Source organism: Diceros bicornis, chromosome 33 (genome assembly GCF_020826845.1).
Source record: "Diceros bicornis minor isolate mBicDic1 chromosome 33, mDicBic1.mat.cur, whole genome shotgun sequence".
Classification (NCBI taxonomy): Eukaryota; Metazoa; Chordata; class Mammalia; order Perissodactyla; family Rhinocerotidae; genus Diceros; species Diceros bicornis.
The window spans coordinates 32498596-32512055 of NC_080772.1; the positions used below are offsets into that span (position 1 = coordinate 32498596).

The window sequence follows — 13460 nt, forward strand, 5'->3', positions numbered from 1 at the left end:
TGAATTAAAGATAACATGATCCTGGCAGACAGGATTCAGCCATAAGAATGTTCTGATTTATTAAACTTGTCTTTTTAAGTAAGATAAAGTAGTTGAGCTAATAGACAATTCGAGTCTCTTCTTTCGGAGTCTCAGGAGGAAATAATTCTGCTATGAGAGCCTTGGGAGAGAGAGAACTATAAAACAGGTTCCACTCTGATGGACGGACATTGGGAAAGAAACTAGATAGTTTTGTTCATTGGCGGAGGCTAATTCACATAGTGTTAAGTGCTTCCCTGCTTTCAGTCAAGGTGATGCCCTGAGACTCAAGGCAACTCCACTGAATCTCCCCCAGGAACTGAGTGCTGGAAGCCGACCCATGGTTTAGGAGGAACAGTGATCTTTGCTTTAGCTGTGCACCACAGCCATCCCAGCATGCCTTGGGGCCAGAAGTGGGAAAGTAGAGGAGGGGGCAGGCGCTGGTATTTCTATCTATTACTTTTCTGTCAACGCTTCCTGTAAATTAACTTTTGCTGTTAAGGGATGCTTAATTTATCTGAGTGTGCACAGGGGCAACAGAGGGATGACGTGGGATATAGAGCAACGTTAATAGCTTACATTTTTAATGTGATTCCCTTTTTGAAGACCTCCTGAGCCTTCCTTCACTCTTGTTCGCTTGAGCATCCATGAATCCAGGAAGAGATCTTAGGTTCTGAAATTCAAAAGGAGAGATTTCGCTTCTATCCTTTGCCTTGCAAACCAGGCTGGTGGTTGATGAACTGTTTAAAGTTTATTTCTCTTTAAACATGGGAGAAATCTTGTTCCGCAGGTTAGAACACTGGGTTTTAAATAGAAGAAATTTTGATAGGTAGAAGAGTAAGAGGAAAAGGCAAAAGTTCACTTTTCCAGTCTTGAAGGATTGTGGGAAGGAGAAAGATGAAAGAGACAAAGTATCGTGTGAAGTGGTCAAAAGCAGGGGTCTCTAGGGCCGGCCCGGTGGTGTAGTGGTTAAGTTCTCGTGCTCCACTTCCGTGGCCCAGGTTCTTGGGTTCGGATCCGAGGTGCAGACCCACACTTGCTCATCAAGCCATGCTGTTGCGGGGTCCCACATGCAAAAAATAGAAGAAGATAGGCACAGATGTTAGTTCAGTGACCATCTTCCTCAAGCAAAAAGAGAAAGATTGGCAACAGATATTAGCTCAGGGCCAAGCTTCCTCACCAAAGAAAAAAAAAAAACCCACAGGGGTCTCAATTTCTATTCTCCAGACTTCAATCTAGAGTAGGTAGTGTGTCAGATAGATAAAAATATCACAAAGTAGGGGCCAGCCCCTGGCCTAGTGGTTAAGTTCTCGCGCTCTGCTTCGGCAGCCCGGGTTCATGGGTTCAGATCCCAGGGGCGGACCTACACCACTCATCAGCCGTGCTGTGATGACAACCCACATACAAAATAGAGGAAGATTGGCACAGATGTTAGCTCAAGGTGAATCTTCCTCAGCAAAAAAAAAAAAAAAATATATATATATATATATGTATATCACATAGTAAAGAGATGTGGGACTTCTTCAAGCCCTTCTTTGCAACTCTGGGGGGAAGGTAGATTTGCGCTTTGTAGACTGACCCACACCACATGCTGGGAGAACTTGACAGAAAGCACTGGACTAGCAGCATGGCCCTTTAGCCATGGCCATAGGATGGATCATCTGTGCCAGGAAGTGGTAGGATCAAAGTCAGGCCTTAGAACTGTCTTTAGTGCCAGCAGGAGATACGACGAGACCTTCTGTCCCTGAACCCTGAGCAGAAACATGGGTCCAACCAAAGAAGAATGGACCAGAAGTTTACCAGGGCCAACTTCTGTGCTGGAGACTAGAGGAGCCTGACAACAGGTTGGGAAGCAATCCGTATTCAAGAATCGTAAACTGCTCTCCTCTGCCTCTAGTCTAGACCATGTGAGCAGTACAGCTGTCTCATCTTAGGGAGAGAAGCGGCTGGAGGGATGTTGTCTGCAAGACTGAGCGTTTTTATCTAAGAGACTGAACTTGTCCTGAGGGGCTCGTTTTTGCTATCAGACTAAACTTTAGATTAGATTGGGTATTTACTTCACAAACAACGGGGGGCACAGTAGGAAGAATAGATTAGTTGTAGGCAAAATAACAAACTCTATCTTATATTAAAAAGTTTGTTATATAACAAACTTTTATATAACAAACTTTTAGTTCCTTAGGTTACAGTACGAATAAAAATTGGCAACTGCTCCTCAGATGTAAATTATTGAAATTAGCCCACAGATATCATTCTGCAAAATTGTCTAATTTCCCATTCAACTGTTTTTTTTAATTAAATTCTGATTAAGCCTCCTATGTTCTTCCGTGTTTTCCCCACACTCAATCCCCAACCCCTAGCCCATGCATCTTCTCCTTCCAAGGTTTCTAGATTTGGATTATGGGAAACCAGACTTTCAAGATCACAAAGCTTGGCTTGATGAAATTCCATTCAGAGTGTCACCTGTTATGAACCTACTATGCTCATATCTTTTCTAGTTGTTAAAGCATGGGTGCAGGTGTTCACTTCCGCATTTCTGCATCTGGAGCTGGAATCCACCCTTTTCAAAACAAAATCTTCTTTTTAAGACAAGTGGTGAGAAATGTTACTGCCTACTCCTGTCTGAAGTGATAAAGACTCTCCGGTTTTAAAATGCGTTTGTAGCAACTATAACTAAAGGAGATGAGAAAGGTTTGCCGTACAGATAATCTGCATCTAGACTTTGCTTCTCCAGTTTTTTGCGTCTAGCTCTGTGTGGTGTTCTGCTTTTTCTGTCTCTCTAGATCACGTCTTGTGTCCTGAGGTGTGCATCTGCTTCACGGAATCTATGAATCCACTCAAGTTATATGCAAAGGCTGTGTGAATAGACTTTTTTTTCGGTGAAGATCCACATTTTTCATGAGATTTTCAAAGAGGAATGGGACTGAATAAATTTGAGAATTCTTATTCTGTCTTTATATGTCAGCCTTATTTTGTCTCATCAAGTCTTCATTTTCCCCTTTCCTGTCCCTCCCCTGTTTCTCCTTCCACAATATGGGTAGGAAATAGGAACATAGAAAAACTGTGCTTTCTAATTATAACATAAAGAGGAAAGAATGAGATGTTTTATATATTATCTTACAAAATAAATTTGTTTTGTTGTGTGTTCCTTGGTTTATTATTTAACTATAGATCATTACCTGTTTTGAAGCAAACAAATAAAAAATCAAAATAAAAACAAAAACGGCAACAAAACACCCTCTGGATTTCTTTTGATTTTGAAAGAAATATAAAAAACAAATTACCTAATATTTTGAGGAAATTGTTTTTCAAATGAAAACAACATTTTTTTCTGAATATTAATCAATTATTTTAGAAACATTTAAATCATACTTAAAGCAGAATATGTGTATATCCTAAAATCTTACCACCCAGAATTAACCACAATGAACCTTTTAGAAAAAGTTCTTTAAGGTACCTTTTGTATTAATACACAATTTAAAATAAATAGGGTCATAATATAATTTGTGTTTTGCAATCTGCTTGTTTTCCCACTGAATAATATATCATGGTCATTTTTTCATGAAAAAGATGATCTAAGATTTTCGATGCTTATGTAGACTTCAATTTATATCCGTATACTATAATTAATTTTACCAATATCCTATTGAAATATAATTTAGTTTTTCCGAATTATTCACTATTATAAATAATATTTTCTTGTGTGGCTTTTAGATATATCTTTATATTTTTAAAGTTCATTAGGATATAGTTCAGACATAACAAAAATATATAAAGGAAAATAAAATGGACGTACATATACTCACCACTCAGCTCAAGACTTAAGACAATACCATAGAGTTGGGTCCCCTGTATGTGTTGACATCTTTACACAGTTGTCTAATAGACTACTTCAGATAAATTCCTAGAGACTGAATTTGTGGATCAAAAGCACAGTGAAATCATTGTTTTGAATACATTTTGTTTATTTGTATTTATTTATTCAATAAATATTCAGTACTTGTTGAGTGCTGGGGACTGTGCTTAGGCCAGGGCTAGAGAGATAAAAGACACAGTTCCTATCTTCAAGGAGAATATACTCTTGAGTCAAATAATATGACAAGTAAAACACAGCATGAAAAGTGATGAAATAGAAATAAAAATTGGATGCAAATGGAGCATAGGGAAGTTGAACCTATTGGACTGTCATAACAGGTCTGGAAGAGGAAGTGATTAGAGTATGAATTTGTTAAGAAAGGAAGGTAAGCATGGAAGACTTTTGAAGTGGACAGCAGCATTGGTAAAGGCCAGGAACGAAAGATCAGGTCCCATTGGGAAATTGTCCCTAGTCTGGTACGGCTGGAGCATGGAGTTCTAAGAGAGAACAGAGAGGGATGAAGGCATAAAACAAGGGGAATTTGAGTGTTAGAAACAGAAAGAACTTTGGTTGGCACAATGGATAGCATGAGTTAAAAATAGTTTTTTAATAAAGTAGTAATTAACATGTTTGAAGGCAGAAAAGGAGAAGTCATAGAGGAGAGACTGAGAATACTGGAAAACCATTAAATTATCTGATGAATTTTAGTATGTTTGGTGTTCTGTTTCTGTGTCATTATGTCTTCAGTTTTAAATATTTCCTTTTGAAAGTCAGTGTAATAAATATTCATTCTTCTGTCTCATATTTAGGATGCAGCTTACAAAGAGAAGTCTATGGTTCTTCCTTTCATATCCCATCCCTCCGGCTGTATGCATAAGGAGGCAATAACAGGTGCTGTGCTTCCTCCCGACTGAACATTCTCTGTGTTAATACTGATTGGGCAGAGATCAGAGTGTGGTGATGTGAAGATTGGGACTAGTGAAATTATTAGGTTTCTTTTCACTAAAAATAGAGCATCAGTGGTCATCCCAAAGCAGTAAATTGGCATGCAGTAGCAAGTTATTCATGATGTAGGCAATTCACTTTCAAGTTTTATCTAAAGGAATGATGCTTCTTATGGCAAGTTCTGTATAAAATTTATGGCATTTCAGGTTAACGCTATTGACCACCAGGGAAGACAGTAAAAATTGAGAGTGTAAGCCAAATAATCTTCTGTAATAGTAGACTCATGCTTTCTTCATTTGACCTCTGATTGCCTAGATGTTAAGGGCTGCACTATACTGGAACAGCGTGCAACACCCTGGACCTTCGAGTCTTAGCGTCTGCTTGAAGCTTAATGACTCACATCACTCTTGGCAACCGTGCTTCCGACTTACAGCAGTAATGCTGGTTCATGTGGATAATGGAAACAGTTTTCTGCCTCTGCTAGTAAATGGTCTTAAATGAACTTTGTTCAAAGAACTTTCCTTATAGAACCATTCACACTGTTTTTGACCTTGTACAGAACTCATTCTCCACTGTAAAAATAGTCATCACTGGTTAGAGAGAGAAAATTACATAGCTATTGAATACGACTGGCATAACCTGAACCATGAAAATTGAAGAAAAGGGATTTTCTAGAAAAAATTACTTTCTATCCTTGCCGTATAGTGTTATTGTTTCCTCTATTTTTATGCTTGAGACTAGCTTTTTGGGGATTTATATTACCCAAGTAATTAGCTTTCTAATTTCCTTTGGTAATTATTAAACTGCCTAATAGACTAAATGGTTTAGTATAATTGATATATGTGTTGACTTTTAGGTATTTAGAATTCTAATGAGGGATTTCAGTTGTTCTGTTTACACTGAAAATAAATAAAACTACTCTAATTTTGAACTTTAAGGAATACGTAAGAAATGAAATATTGCAATTGGCATAAAGCTTTACTTTTATGTTTTAAAAATTAATTCATTTATTAAATGCATGTGTGTGTGCATAAGTGTGTGTGTTTGTATTTAACAAAGGCTACGATAGTGACATACCTGAAATATTACAGAAAAAAATCAGAAGTTTGGGAGAAATATTTGAATCTATGGAAAATTTCACTTTGTGAAAAACCTTACGTGAAACTAAGCATACCAGGAGCTCACTAAGATGATAAAATTAGCACTAAAGTTGCTAAAAGGACCATTTTAAAGATCTAGGAGTGTTGCTGGAATATTGTTCAGATATATTTTAGGAGACGATTCTGATTATCTTCTTTATGAGGAAAAAATTTAGATTTCTATGCATTCAGACTTTCTCTTTCAAGATCTATTAAAAATTAATATCAATTGGAAAATTTATTCCAATTCTTGAGTGCCTCTCGTATGCAAAGTTCCATGATAGACAATCTGAGTAATATTTATTCTTTCATTTCACAAATATATATTGAGTTTTTTATATTGTGAAGCACTGGAAGCTTTCAATAAGCTAAAAACTAAATCTCTTCCATTTATTAGGAAGGTCAATCTGCCTGTGGTACCTGGGATGATTGATGGGTGAATGAAATAAAACTGAAGCCAGGGAGACTGATTTAGAGGTAATTCAATAGCCAAAGAATGGACTGCAAAGGAGCTAGACCAAGGCAATGGCAATGGGAATAAAAATAAAGGAATGAATTGAGAAATATTTTAAAAAGTTGACTGAGTGTATATAGGTGGTATAGGCAAGAGAAAGAGATAAATGAAAGAAGATTCAAGAATTTTAGTTTGTGTCATTAAATGAAAAACAGTGAAACTGCTAGAAATAATAAATCCAAAGGGGCAGATGATAAGTAGAGAAAGACCAAGGCTTTGATTCTAAAAAATATGAAGGTGATGGTAGAGACTTCCAGTTGAAGGGGTTCATTGGCATTTGGGGCTATGCAGAGGAATGGGTAGATTAATGTAGTGGCCAGGGGATCATCTAGTTGAATGGAGAAAGATGTGGGGCAGGAAAATTGAAGTTTCTCTCCCAAGTTCCTGTTGTTGAGATTGATATAAATAAGTGAATTTTGAGTTAAATATCCTATATTCAAGAACTACTTTGTCATAACTACTATTACATTGTGGTAAATGTCTGGGAATTTAGTGAGGTGATCAAGGTTTAGTAGTTCATACATACATAAATGTACATATACAAATAACCACATAGATTCAATGATGAACCTTTCGTCTTAGTTTTCTATGATTTATTTTGGTACCTACTTATATCCCTGGACAAGAGTGATATAATTGCAGGTATGAGGCGAAGGTTTATCTTACCTAGGAGGCAAAGTTTATGCCCATCCCAGAGTTTAGACTGAGCACTTCCCCTTTCTGAGCTCCTCAAGCTTGCCTAATAAAAATGGATCCACAACAGAAGGAAAAACGCAGCTCCATAATGCTTCTTTTACTTTTCTTGCGAGTGAAGCAAATGGAATTGTCTAGGTAGAGACTAAGTTCTTAGAGAGGTTGGGAGGTGGAGGGGAAGAGATAGGGAAATGAGTATTTTACATTAATTTCTCCATAGTGGGAGGGGAACATACCCAAGAATAGCGAGGTGAGACCTCAGCGCTCCGAGTAGTTTTCTACAGACCTGGGAGCTGCAGCTATGAAATACCTGGAGTCAGAAGGAGATCTGCCTCACTCGTATCTCTTCATTGAATTCTCAGCTGAGTGCCATCTCAACTCTGTTCACGTTGGTCACCATCTCATCCAGACTCAGCATATAGAGCCCCATCCTCATTTTGGTAGTGATCATCCTGGATTCATCATATCTCGTGCGTCTTTAGCCAATGCAAAGACTAAACTGCCCTAATCTCCCTAATCTTTAACCAGATGTAATGGTAATGATAAATTTCAGGTCAACAGTCAGGAAAGAAAATGGAAAAACAAGTAAGGAAATGGACTGCCACCGAGAACTTTCAGAAAGGAACTTAGCTTTATCAACACCTTGATTTCAGCCTTGTGAGATTCTAAGCTGAGTCTACTGGACTTCTGATCTATGGAAACTGTGAAATAAAAATTTGCGTTGTTGAAAGTGGCTACATTTGTGGTAATTTGTTATGACAGTAACAGAAAATTAATATAGATAGTTTCTAGTTTGGGACAATTATGAAAAAAACTGTTATAAAATTTAAATATAGATTTTTTTAAACATAAATTTTCATTTATTTTGGGTAAATATCTAGGAGTGTCGCAATCAATTCTTGTTATTTGCGGTAGTTATGTTCTATAAAGTCACCTTGAACACTGAGTTAGCGAGTAATGAGACATTTTTCCTGGGAGAAACGCAGGGTTAAGTTTCTGTGAGCCTCTAGCTGCAATGTTTTTGTCAACTGATCAATACGTAACTTTGTTTTAAGTGTGTTTTCTGTTTAATGACACCTTATTTAATACACATTGTTGCTTCATTAACACTGAACTCATGGCTAACAGCACTGTAACTCGTGGCTGAACAAAACTCATCTAACACATTTTTTCCATAAGGCACTTTACAGGCATCTTGAGTTTAAAAACACTAGACAGCACTTCAGCACTACACACCCGGGGGCCATTTTAAACAGCAAAGTCACCAACAAAAAGCACAAAAATGCAACAACAAAAAAAAATAGAAAACTAAATAGACTGAGAAAAGGACACATTTACAACATGAGAGTTAACACAAGAAGCCAGAGCATTGCCTTGTTCAATCTCACCTGGGAATGTGCATGTTGAGTGACTTAAATTTTTTACTGCTCTGTACATGCCAAGGAACGACCACAAAAGCCTCCTAAGTATCAATTTGGGAGTTACAAATGAATGTCAGCAAGTGGGCAAATTCACAAATGTGGAATCTGTGAATAAGGAGATTTGATTGTATTATCGTACCATCCGGTGAGTGTATGTTTAACTTTATAAGAAAATGCCAAATTGTTTTCCAGAGTCACTGTACCATTTTGCATTCTCACCAGCAATGAGTGAGACTTCCAGCTTCCCACTCCCTCACAGTAATTAGTATTGTCAGCTTTTCTGATTTTAGCTATTCTAATAGATATGTAGTGGAATCTCATTGTGGTTATAATTAACATTTCCTTAATGGCTAATTACACTGAACATCTTTTCATCTACTTATATTTCATCCTTATATCTTCTTTGGTGAAGATATTTCTGTTCAAATATTTTGCTCATTTATTAAAAATTGTGTTGTTTGATTTCTTATGGCTGTGTTTTAAGAGTTCTTTCTATAGTATTCTGGATGTAAATCCTTTTTCAGATATGTGATTTGCAAATGTTTCCTCCTAGGGTATGGCTTGTCTTCATTCTCTTAAGAATATCTTTGGCATAGCAAATATTTTAAATTTTGACAAAGTCTAATTTATTAATTTTTTCTTTTATGAGTTATGCTTTCAGTGTTGGATCTAAAATCTTTTTGTATAACATAAAGTAATACAGATTTTCTCTTACGTTTTTTTCTAGAAATTTTATAGTTTTACATTTTACATTTAGGTCCATGATGCATTTTGAATTAGTTTTTGTACAAGGTGTGAGATATAAATTGAAGTACAGATAGATAAATAAAATGTCCAATTGTTTCACAATCATTTGTTGAAAGACTATCATTTCTTCATTGAATTGCTCTTGCATCTTTGTAAAATATAAATTAACCATATATGTGTGGATCTACTTATGGACTTGATTCTGTTCCCTTGATCTATGTGTCATTCTTTTCTCTAATACCACACTGATTAGTGTAGCTTTATATTAAGCTTTGAGATTAGGTATCGTGAGTCCTCCAACTTTGTTCTTTTTTTCAAAATTGTTTTGGAAATTCTAATTACTTTGTCTTTCCATATAAATTTTAGAGTTAGCTTGCTCACAAAAAAACAAAAAATCCTGCTGGGATTTTGACTGAGATTGTATTGAATCTGGCTATTTATTTGAGGTGAATTTTCATGTTTATTATATAAAGTCTCTTAATCCATGAACACATTATTTCTCTTATTTAGGTTCCCTTTGATTTTTTTGATCAACATTTTGTGTTTTCAGCACACAAGTGCTGCACATATTTTGTTAAATTTATAACTATGTATTTCATTTAGTTGCTTTTTAAATTTCAATTTCTAATTGTTTATTGCTAGTATATAAAAAAATTGAACTTTGTATATTGACTCTATAATTTTGACTTTGTAAACTCACTGAGTTTCAAGAGTCCTCTCTCTCATTTTTTTTTTTTTTTTTGTAGATTCCATAAGGATTTTCTAAGTAGATAATCAGGTAGTTTATGAATAGTGATAGTTTTATTTCTTCCCTTCTAATATGTATGCCTATTTCTTTTCCTTGTCTTAGTGGTGTGATGTTGAATAGGAGTAGGTGAACATCTTTGCCTTCCCCAAGTTTGGGGGGAAACATTCAGTCTTGTACCATTATATATGATGTTTGCTGTAAATTTTTTTAAATGCTACTTAGGTTAATGGAAGTTCCTGTACGTTTCTAGTTTGCTGAGAGGGTTTTGTTTGTTTGTTTTTACTATGAATGGATGTGGAATTTTATAAAATGCTTTTTCTGCATTATTTGAAAAGATCTTATTGTTTTTATTTTCTAGTGTGTTTATGTGATGAACTATATTGATTGATTATATGTTGAATCAGCCTTGCATTTCCAAGATACACCCATACACCCACTCGATTATGACATACTATCCTTTTTATATACATTGCTGTATTTAATTTGTTATAGTTTGTTAATAATTTTTGTGTCTATGTTCAAGAGGGATAGTGGTCTGTAGTTTTGTTTTCTTGTGATATCTTTGTCTGCTTTTGGTATTGACATTATGCTGGCCCCACAAAAGTATAAGAGGAAAGTGTTCTATCCTCTTATATTTTTGGAAAGATATTATGTGTAATTGATATTGTTTCTTCCTTAAATGTTTTGAAGAATTCATCATTGAAATAATCTGGGTCTGGATTTTCCCTTGTTAAAATGTCAGAATAATGTTTAAAACATGTAATTCAGCACGTATAATGTATCTGAAATATTGGTCACTTTCTCAAGTATATTCTCAATTTCTATAATACATTTATTACCTCTACAGTGAGTTTTGGCTTAAGTTAGCACAAGGTATCGATGGAAAGAAAAATAAATAAGTAGGTTTGATGCAAAGAGACATTACTTTGTTAGTATTCTTGATATTTCACTGAAGTTGCTGAAATCTTCCAGTCAAAGAGCTAGACCTAAAGATGAGGCAACTTGTAACCTTAGATTTAGTCATGAGACTCATTTGAGCGCAAGTTTTCTTACCTAAAAAATAGATATAATGCATCTATCTATAAAATGTGTTACATCAGATAAAGTATTCTGAATTTATGCCTAATTTATAAATGACCTAATTGGTTGGGTTTTAATGGAATATAAACATTCATTTTTCATCAAGTTAAAAAGTATCAAGGGTTTAAGTTATTTAACTGTGAAAGAAGAAACTAGTTAGTTGTTCATCAAAATATGCATTCCCTTTGCTCTCTGGGTACATAGGAAGGCTATTTCTCAGCCTCCCTTGGAGGTATTTGTGGCTATATGACTGAATTCTAGCCAGTACAATGCGAGAGGAGAATTGCATACCTCTTCTAGTCCTGGTTCCTAAAGGCCTCTTCCATGCAGTCCTCCTTGTTTTGTTCCTCTTCAGGCTGGCTGGGTTGGAGACAATCAATGGTGACCTTGAAGACTGCTGAGCTGCTGAGAACCTGAGTCCCTGAGTTATTGTGTGGATGAGAGTTTCCCCACCAACACATTCCCCTGTCCGGTAACGTGGTGTGAAAAACACAATAATCTAATGCTTTTAGATCATTTGGGGATACACTTGTTAACAACAGCTAGTGTTACCCTAACTTGTACAATTAGAGAGGGTGAGGGTTCTCTCCTAATATTACTATAATTTTCTTTTTTTAAAATTATTTTATTGAGGTCACACTGGTTTACAACATTGTATAAATTTCAGATGTATGTTATTATATTTCAACTTCTGTATAGACTGCATTGTGTTCACCACCAAAAGTCTAGTTTCCATCCATCACTATACATATGTTCCCCTTTACCCCTTTTGCCCTCCCCGCATCCACTTCCCCTCTGGTAACCACCCATCTACTCTCCTTATCTATGTGTGTGTGTGTTTGATCGTTTTTTATCTTCCACATATGAGTGAAATCATATGGTATTTGGCTTTCTCCATCTGAATTATTTTGCTTAGCAAAATACCCTCAAGGTCCATCCATGTTGTCACAAATGTCACAATTTCATCTTTTTTATGGCTGAGTAGTATTCCACTGCATATATATAAAACATCTTCTTTCTCCATTCATCTGTTGATGAGCACTTGGGTTGCTTCCAAGTTTTGGCTATTTATAATTTTCTTACTAGGAAAAATAAATGTTCAAATTTGAGCAATCTCAAATGGAACAGAAGTATCCTATTTCAGAGAAGACACAATTTATCATCCCTCAAAACCTATAAATCAAAAATAAAAAAGAAAAATAATTTTTAAGAGTTTGTTAATCAGTGAAATATTTCAGGGGACGATGTTTGTGATTGTGTTTGTTTGTTTAAGGATAGGCATAGTAATCCAAGTAATGCTGCAGAGGAGAGCATTCCACACAGCCATGATATTTAGTTTATGTAGCTAGAAACTTTACTCACACCTATAACTATGTAAGACAGTGGGTGAGCAATGTAGATTTTAGGAATTGCTAAATGACTCTGGAGAAGCTAAAGGATTTATATGTACTTGAGAGCAATATGAACTATCGGATATTTATATGGCTCACTAACAATTTCCATGTTTCTACTTTCACGCTGAGAAATATTTGCACACATTTAAACAGGATACCACAGTACTTTAGGAATAACAAACCAACAATTAAAATGCATAGAGACAATAGATGCATGCTCTTTCCGTATGATGGAAGATTGTTTAGATTTCAAGGTTTATTTTGCCCTGCCAACAGTGTTATTAATCATCCTTCCTCATTTCCTTTCACTGCTGGGGTTTGACAAGGATTTTCTTTCACCTTGAAAAACTGCACATGGTGGAGAGTTTCTTGGCCTTATTCCTGCAGTCTTAATACCTTATACCCTACTGAGGAAGGGTAAATTGCCTTCTATTCCATAGTCCACTATATTTCTGAAAAATGGTTTTCAAATCACAGATTTGATTCCTCTCTTGGTATTGAAAGATCATAAACAAATACGTTTTTATGTTATTTTTCTTTAGTCAGCTTTATGATTTTATCCTCGGCAACTGGACTAATTCAGTAAGCAGCAGACCATAAGGCAGTGAGTGGATACACTATTAATTTTTATTGCTAAAGTTTCCTTTATGTACTATTTGATCTGAAGATGTTATTCACATTTTTATGGTGATACTGGCAGACTTGAGAAAATCTAGCTGTATAATTCTTATTCATAAAGCCTGGGTATTTTTAACTCAGCAGCCCAGGGAATGGCAACGATTCAAATCTCCTCAACCAGTTCATTAAGTGAAACGTCTTGAGTGGGAGAGGGAAAGTAAAGCGGGTGGGTAGTAGTTTTGTCGCTCATTCAGTAGAGCACAATTGGGGCGGTTTAGCTACAGTAG

General features: G+C 35.8%; 1 long non-coding RNA gene across 1 annotated transcript in view; it reads left to right on the forward strand.

Annotated features, from left to right (window-relative positions):
- Nucleotides 1-11534, forward strand: part of LOC131396592 (uncharacterized) — a 90564-nt gene extending 79030 nt beyond the window's left edge. Inside the window, exon 4 of the long non-coding RNA XR_009216590.1 lies at nucleotides 11517-11534. This is a non-coding gene — a long non-coding RNA (uncharacterized LOC131396592). The remainder of the gene's footprint in view (nucleotides 1-11516) is intronic.
- The last annotated feature ends 1926 nt before the right edge of the window (nucleotides 11535-13460 follow it).